Here is a 7,922-nt window from a genome sequence, read left to right as displayed (position 1 = left end):
TGGAATCCTAGAACTCAGGAGGCAGAGGCAGGAAGATCCCTGAAAGTTCCAGGCCAGCATAGTGAATTACAGGCCAACCAGAGCTACCTATCAAGACTCTGCATCAAAAAAAAATTTGAGAAAATATTCAAGGAAGAAGAACATATATGTGAAATATGTGAGCAAATCATTGAGAAGTGTTGACTCTAGCTGATTGATCCATGGGCCTTCATTAACTATTCTTTACTTTTGTTTATGTTTGACCTTTTCTATGATAAACTGTTTTCTTAAGAGTCACTGCTAAACAAATGTCTGTTGAATGAATAAGTGAAGGATTAATGAATAACCGCAGTCCAAACCTGTCCTTCTATAGATAATGGAAGGACCTAGAGGGGAGGGACTGCTCAAGGTCACACAGAATACTCAAGGCTCCTGATAGCCACTGTGGATCTTCTAAAATATAGATCTTAAAAATTATACATGTAGTATTTTTTTTTTGGAAAAAATAAAAATTGACCATTAACTGAAGGGTTCTAAAATAGGAGAGGAATGGGCCTCCCCAGGAGAAGGGAGAGACCCAGGATGTAAACTGCACTCTGGGTAGGGGCAGGAGGGCCACTTGTGGCAGGTCAGAGTCTGCACTGTTAGAGATTTACTCCAGGGTGAAATCGCTAGAATGCCTGGTGTGTTTGAACGTCTTAAGAACATTTACACACCCGGAGGAGAGTATAGGGTTGAATTAGCGATAAGTGCGTGGGAAGCTAAGCAAACAGCAGCCCAAAGGCCAATGATTAACTCCTGGGAAAACAGAATGCTGTTCAGGGAGGAAAAGCGCCTGGTCTACATAGCTCACCTGTGAATGGCGTTTACAGGGCTGCATAATTTTCAAGGAAGGGAGAGCAAAACTTTTTTCATGAAAAAGAAGCTTGAGGGTGTGTTGATGCAGCCCACCTCCCAGGTGGGGCCACTGTGAGCAAAAGTTGGGGTCCAGACTGAGGGGTAACTACAAGGAGACCCTGGTGGAATTGAAGAGGAACCAGGAGACCTACATCACATGGCTGGGACCATCACTCTGCATGCCCTTCTACCTGCCCCTTTCACCCCAGATTAACCTGTTTCCTCCCTCAAAAAAAGCACCAGCACCCCTGCCTCTGGCCCACTCGCATTTTAGATTGGCTCCTCCAGTACCAGGCCTTTCTGTCACCCTGAGGAACATCTCAGACCTCAGACACTAACCTGCATATGTGCCTAACCACAAACATACCCCATCCACTCTGAGCTGCGGACTCTTGCTCAGCCTCTGCTGTCAGAGGCTAAGTGGCATAGAGAATGGACTAGGCTCCTCAGGTACTATGGACAAACCTGCAAGGTTTGTAGCTATGAGTGGCCCAACAAGAAAAAGGGAGGGTCCTCACTGTGGGGCCAGTCTCTTCACAAGTCAGCCAGAACCAGCCATTGATCAACAGCCCACAAAACTGTTGTTCTAAGAAATGCAATCCCTGACAGTGTGACACACAGTGGTAGAAGCACTAGCTCCCAAAAGATCTGTCCATGTCCTGGGGTCTGAGTGTGGCCCGATAAAGGCAAAAGGTCGTTGAAAGAGATGGCAAGATGGCTCAGGAGTTAAGAGTACTGGCTACTTTTCTGGAGGACCCAGTTCCATTCTTAGCACCCACATGATAGCTCATAACCAGCTAAAACTCCACTTATAGGGGGTCCAACATCCTCTTCTGGCATCCTCAGGCACTATGCAAACATGTGGTACACAGACATATGTAGGCAAAACACCTATGCAGGTTTTTTTGAAAAGGGGGGTGGTAACAAGGCACAATGGCATATGCCTTTAAGGAGGCAGAGGCAGGTGGATCTCTGTGGGTTCAGGACTAACCTGGTCTACAAAGTAAGCTCCAGGACAGCCAGGGCTATACAGTGAGACTCTGCCTCAAAAAAGGAGGGGAAATGTGGTGGCATTGTGTTCCCCAAAATATTGTGCACCCTAATAAACTTATCTGGGGTCAGAGAACAGAACAGCCACTAGATACAGAGGCCAGAAAATGGTGGCACTCACACCTTTAATCCTAGCATTCCAGAGGTAGAAATCCCTCTGGATCTCTGTGAGTTCAAGGCCACATTGGAAATGGCCAAGCATGGTGACACATGCCTTTAATCCCAGAAAGCCAGCCTTTAATCCCAGGGAGTGGTGGTAGAAAGCAGAAAGATATATAAGGCGTGAAGATTAGAAACTAGAAGCATTTGGCTGGTTAAACTTTTAGGCTTTTGAGCAGCACAGTTCAGCTGAGAGCCATTCAGATGGATATGAGGACACAGAGGCTTCCAGTCTGAGGAAACAAGATCTGCTGAGGATCTGGTGAGGTGAGGTGGCTGTGGCTTGTTCTGTCTCTCTGACCTTCCAGTATTCACCCAAATACCTGGCTCAGGTTTGATCTTATTAATAAGACCATTTAAGATTCCTGCTACAGGCAGTCTTTGCAAGTGTAATTAAACAAAGGGAGTTGAGGTGATCTCCTCCAGGTAAGCTTAAATACAATGACAGGCATCCTCATAAAAAACAGTAGGAAGACAGAAGAAAAAGGTGACAGGAAGAGGGAGACAGAGATTAGGGTGATGAGGTCACAAGGCAAAGGCTGTCTAGAGTCCCCAGGAGCTGACAGCGACAGTAAAGGTTCCCTATAGTACCTGAAAAGGTGGTACAGTACACAGAGAAGCCAGAACTTCTAGTCCTGGGATGACCTCCAGGTGTGCCAGCACTGCCATCTAGGGCCTGTTGAATGCCAAGGGATGGGAGGTTGGCAAATCAGGAGCCTGCTACTCCTATGCTGTTTCGGAGAGATTTAAAAGCTGCCTGGGCCCAACCGTACACAGCTTGTCTTTGCAGCAGTGTCTGGCTCCTGCTCCTGAGTGTCAGTTGTGTGGCGACAGGCCCTTGATTTTGCTTTGGTTTCTATTACAACGCCGAGTGTAGCACGGAGCACGTGAGGGGCCTCTGCATTTGCTAGCTGAAGGAGAGAAAGTGTGTGCTCATTGAAAGAGCAGGCGCTCCACCAACTGTAAGAGCAGGCAGGCAGCCGCAGAAATGCAGCCCTGCCATTGGAGTATGTTGAGCCTCACTCCCTTTGAAGGGTAGTCTAAGGGCCAGGGGCATGGCTGATGGCACTATGAGAACAAGGGTCCGCCCATTCAAAGCCAGTCATCCTGAAACCTGAGTTGCCCTGGGGTCAGACTCCACGGGCCCCACAGGGCACAGGATCCTGCTCTAAACCTCCCTGTGCATGGAGTCTGCATGCAAAGACTGAAGTTGCCCCTGGATGGCTGGGAAAGGACTGGAAGGACAGGAGTAAGGTAACAGTCTGCTTCTTGCTGCCTTTTGCTGGCTCTTGCTTCTGATTGCTGCCCAAATCAGTTCCTCAGTTTTCAAGGCTAGCCTCAGACAAACTGGAAAACACTCCAGTGTGGGAAGCTAGCTGATGCTGTCCTGGGCCAGCTATAGAAGCCACATGGGCTGGGGCACATAGGAGGGTAAACGGTCCAGTGTCTCATCTTGTTCCATAGGCTAGGCTAGCCATGGAGCTCTGGAAACACAGGTATTTTCACACACGCATCTACTTGAAAAGGAAATCTTAGGAGGAGAAGTTCCAGTGTTAAGGGCAGAGTCATTGGGCATGGCATTCACCAGATGCTGGTATCCCCACCTCCAAGAACTGAGTGTTCATGTCCCAGCATTGCCTCCCAACCCTGGCTGCTGGAGACTGAGCTATATCTTCCCTTACAAAGCTGACCAGGGTCTCTTGTCTTTATGTGGCCCTGGAGAAGGACAAGCCCAGTGCAAGGAACCCTCTGCAAGTCTGTGATCCTACTGTCATATGTCCCAGGCTGAGGGGGAAGGCTAGGATCCCCCAGCAAAGATGCTTCTGGCAGTGAAGAGTGGAGAGTATGGGGTGAGGGGCAAAAGCAAGCACAGCTTTGGAGCGCCTTTCGTGGGACAGGCTGGGAGGCCCCCAGGGACCTTCAGCTGTGGGTTTCAGTGAAGAGATGGCAGCTCACCAGGGTTGCTGGACAGGCAGACCTCCCAGAGTAATGTGTACACCTCCTGACTCCTGTGCCCATGGCTACACACGAGAGACATCTTTGTGGATGTTGCCAAATTGAAGTTGGAGAGATGAGATCACCCTGGTCATTCAGGTGGCCCCAAGTCCAATGACAGAAGTCCTGGTAAGAGGCAGAGCAGAGACTCAGAAGGAAAATGCAAGGTGAAGGGCACAGAGGTAGGGGTGTGTGGCCACAGCTGAGGAACACCTGGAGCTCCTGGGAGATCTGGGAAGGGTCCTCCCCCACTCCCTCTGAAGGGGTGAACACTGACTTCACACTCGGGTCTCTAGAGTGTGGAAGTCAGGTCTTTTCCAGGCTCTGCACATTTGCTGTGGCCACCCCAGGACACCCATCCCTGAGGCAATCAGAGGAATTTAAAGTGTTTTAGAAGCCTGGTATGGTGGCACATACCTTTAATCTCAGCACACAGGAGACAGAGGCAGGCAGTTCTCTGTGAGTCCAAGGCCAGCCTGGGCTACAGAGCAAGTTCCAGGACAGCCAAGGCTACACAGAGAAACCCTGTCTCAACACCCCTCCCCCAAAAGTGTTTTAGGAACAGTTAGAACGAGGGGGGCTCTTTGTGCCCACACTATCGGGGTCACTAACTGGTGTGGAAACCACCTTGGCAACACCCCTCTCTTTGGCGTTGGTCATTCCAAGGAGCCTGGGCACCCATTCTGGTCTATTCTATTGCAAGTGAGTCATGAAGTCCAGCCCCCATTCCAGAAAGCAGAAATAAGCTACAGCTCTTGAAGCTTGTGTGAGTTGGTTCTCTTTTACCAGGTACATTCCAGGGATCAAACTCAGGTCAATGGGCTTGTCAGAAAGCACCTTAACTTGCTGAGCCATCTTGCTGGGGGGAGGCTCTTTATGCCCACATTATCAGGTCACTAAACTGGTATGGGGGCCACCTTGTCAAGATTCCTTCCCTTTGGCCTTGGCCATTCCAAAAACCCTGGAAAGTAACTTTCACAGAAGCTGGGGATTCTGGGTGTGCATCTGCATACACTGTGAGAAGAATGACTTGGTGCACTGAGGTTGCCCACCTGATACTATCCTAGATGCCCACTTGTCTAGATACCTAGACAAGAGGACAGCAGGGACCCTATGTGCATGATTGCCTTCAGCCACTTGAGGTGACTCTCGGTGTAAGAGTGTCACTGTGGCCATTTGTCAAAGCACACACCCTTTGGAAACAAAGCCAAGTAGGTACTGATAAGTCCCATTATACCAGATGAAGCACTGTTCTAGACTTTGTTCTGTGATGCAGTAGGAAGAGTTTCAGAGTCACATCTGTCTGGAAAAAAGAAGAGCACCCCTGGAACCACCCATCAGCACCTGAGCCTGATCACTTCCCCTGTGTCTTTCCTCACTGTGGCTACAAGGGCAGGACATTCTTGACACAGGCAACCTTCACCTCTATAGCCAGAGACAGGCTATCCCATCAACAAATCCAGATTCAGACCTTCAGGTCTCTGTACCTCTTTCCTCCAGAGCTGGACACAGGCCCACTCAGCAAGGGTGCCCCAAGCTCCCTAAATTGGACTCTGGTGTCCATACCCTAGGGTCAACTCTGAGCCAGTGTTGACAGGAGGCACCTGTAATGGCTATGCAGGGTCCCAGACAGTGGTTGCCCCAGGCAGTTGCCCTTACATTAAGGATTAGGGCAGAGTCAAGAGGAAGCAAGGTCAGGTGGTAGCTGAAAGAAATGGAATGTGTGAACACAGTATGAAGGTCAGGCTCTGCAGATGGAGGAGCTTGGAAGGGCAGCAGAGAGATTCATGCCAGGATGGAAGTCCTGCCCCCTGAGCCTGAGATGCTGTTCTCTCTGTCTGCCTACTCCCCCCGAGCCTGGCTCCCAGCTAGGCCCAAGTTCAAAAGCCCAACCTCACAAGGATGAGGATGCTCCCAGTTGGCTCAACAAGGTATCCTCCTGTACTGTCCAGCTCAATTTTGCCTCCCTTTAGGGATCCCTGGAGCATTATGCACCTCCATCACCCAAAAACACACTCAGTCCCTGATGCCTTACTCCCCTGCCCATGCCACATGTGGCTCCGGGTATAAACTTTGTGTAGTCTGGTTGCTTTTTACCTGCACACTTTATAGTACATGCAGGCTTCTCATTCCTTTCAGCATGCTTCTGGGCTGCTATGAAGGATAACAGGCTCTGGCCCTTTCTCTTTGTGCAGCTTCAAAAGAGGCTCAGTGAGGACTAACACACAGAGAAACATGTGCACATATGTACATACACCATAAACATGCATGCACATATACACACATACATACTTATATACACTCACACAGGCATGCACACCTCTGCACACCACACATATATATGCATACGTGTATACATTCCAATCCATGTCACAAAAACATGTATGCACACATTGGTTCCTACTTTTCACAATATGTGAAAGGCATTCATTCCAATGTACATGGGAAGGGCAGCTGATCTCTGAGCTTTCTGCATAACCAGGTCTTATAAGGGGACAACTCCAAGGAGTGTGGCCTAGTCAGACTGCCCCCCTATTGTTTCTCAGGGAAGTGACTAGTCCCGGGGCCATCATGGTCAACAATAAGCACTGGACACTTGTGGCTTCGCTGTGAATGGTACAGGTCTGTTTTCTTTATCCTACCAGAGTCAGGCCTCCTGGGCCCTGCCCTACCTCAACCACTTCCCCACAATCACCACTTGGAAGCCATCCATCAAAGGGGAAGGTGGGTATGAAGGGAGAGGCAATGAAACGGATGCCACCAGCCAGGCAAGTGACACACACCTTTAACCCAAGCACTGGGGAGGCAGAGGCAGGCAGATCTCTGTGAGTTCAAGACCAGCCTGCTCTATACAGCAGGTTCCAGGACAGGTAGTGCTACACAGAGAAACCCTGTCTTGAAAAAAAAAATACACAAAAAACCAAAGAAAAGAAAGAAAAAGTGCTGTGGGATGTTCTGTATGACAAATGTGTTGCTCTGATTGGTCAATAAATAAAACACTGATTGGCCAGTGGCTAGGCAGGAAGTATAGGCGGGACTAACAGAGAGGAGAAAAGAAAGAACAGGAAGGCAGAAGGAGACACTGCCAGCCACCGCCAGGACAAGCTGCATGTGAAGATGCCGGTAAGCCACGAGCCATGTGGCAAGGTGTAGATTTATGGAAATGGATTAATGTAAGATATAAGAACAGTTAGCAAGAAGCCTGCCACAGCCATACAGTTTGTAAGCAATATAAGTCTCTGTGTTTACTTGGTTGGGTCTGAGCGGCTGTGGGACTGGCGGGTGACAAAGATTTGTCCTGACTGTGGGCAAGGCAGGAAAACTCTAGCTACAAAAGAGGAATGCCACCAAGGACTGTCATACCTTCCTTTCACTTAGCCCAGACCCAGAGCTCTGTAGGTGTGAGTGTGTGGATGGGGTGTGTGAGTGTGTGTGTGTGTCCATATGCACACATGCATGAGTGGCAGCAGCAAGCAGGCAAGGTAGCACATGTAAGTATACAATCTGAATGCAAAGGAGGTTGTGGCTGCATTGTAGTAGGCAGGAGAACAAAGAAAGTTATCACAAGCCTGGGAAGAACAAGATCTGTGTCTGTCTGTCTGCCGGTGCACATAAGTACAAAAGTGCACAAGCCAGGGAGCAAGCATATTGTGTCCCAGGGACTCCAGGAGCTGAGCTGAGCATTTGGGAAGCATCTTCAGACCTTGAACATAAGGAGCCCCTGTGCTGCCTCCTCCCCACACACTTGAACAATACACAAAAGACCTGTGGCACAGTGCACTCCAGCCATAGACATATGCCGGATATCTGCTATCTGAGCAGAAACATTCGGATACCTCCAT

The sequence above is a fragment of the Peromyscus maniculatus genome, chromosome X (genome assembly GCF_049852395.1).
Source record: "Peromyscus maniculatus bairdii isolate BWxNUB_F1_BW_parent chromosome X, HU_Pman_BW_mat_3.1, whole genome shotgun sequence".
Taxonomy (NCBI): Eukaryota; Metazoa; Chordata; class Mammalia; order Rodentia; family Cricetidae; genus Peromyscus; species Peromyscus maniculatus.
Note: the sequence above shows the minus strand (reverse complement) of the source record.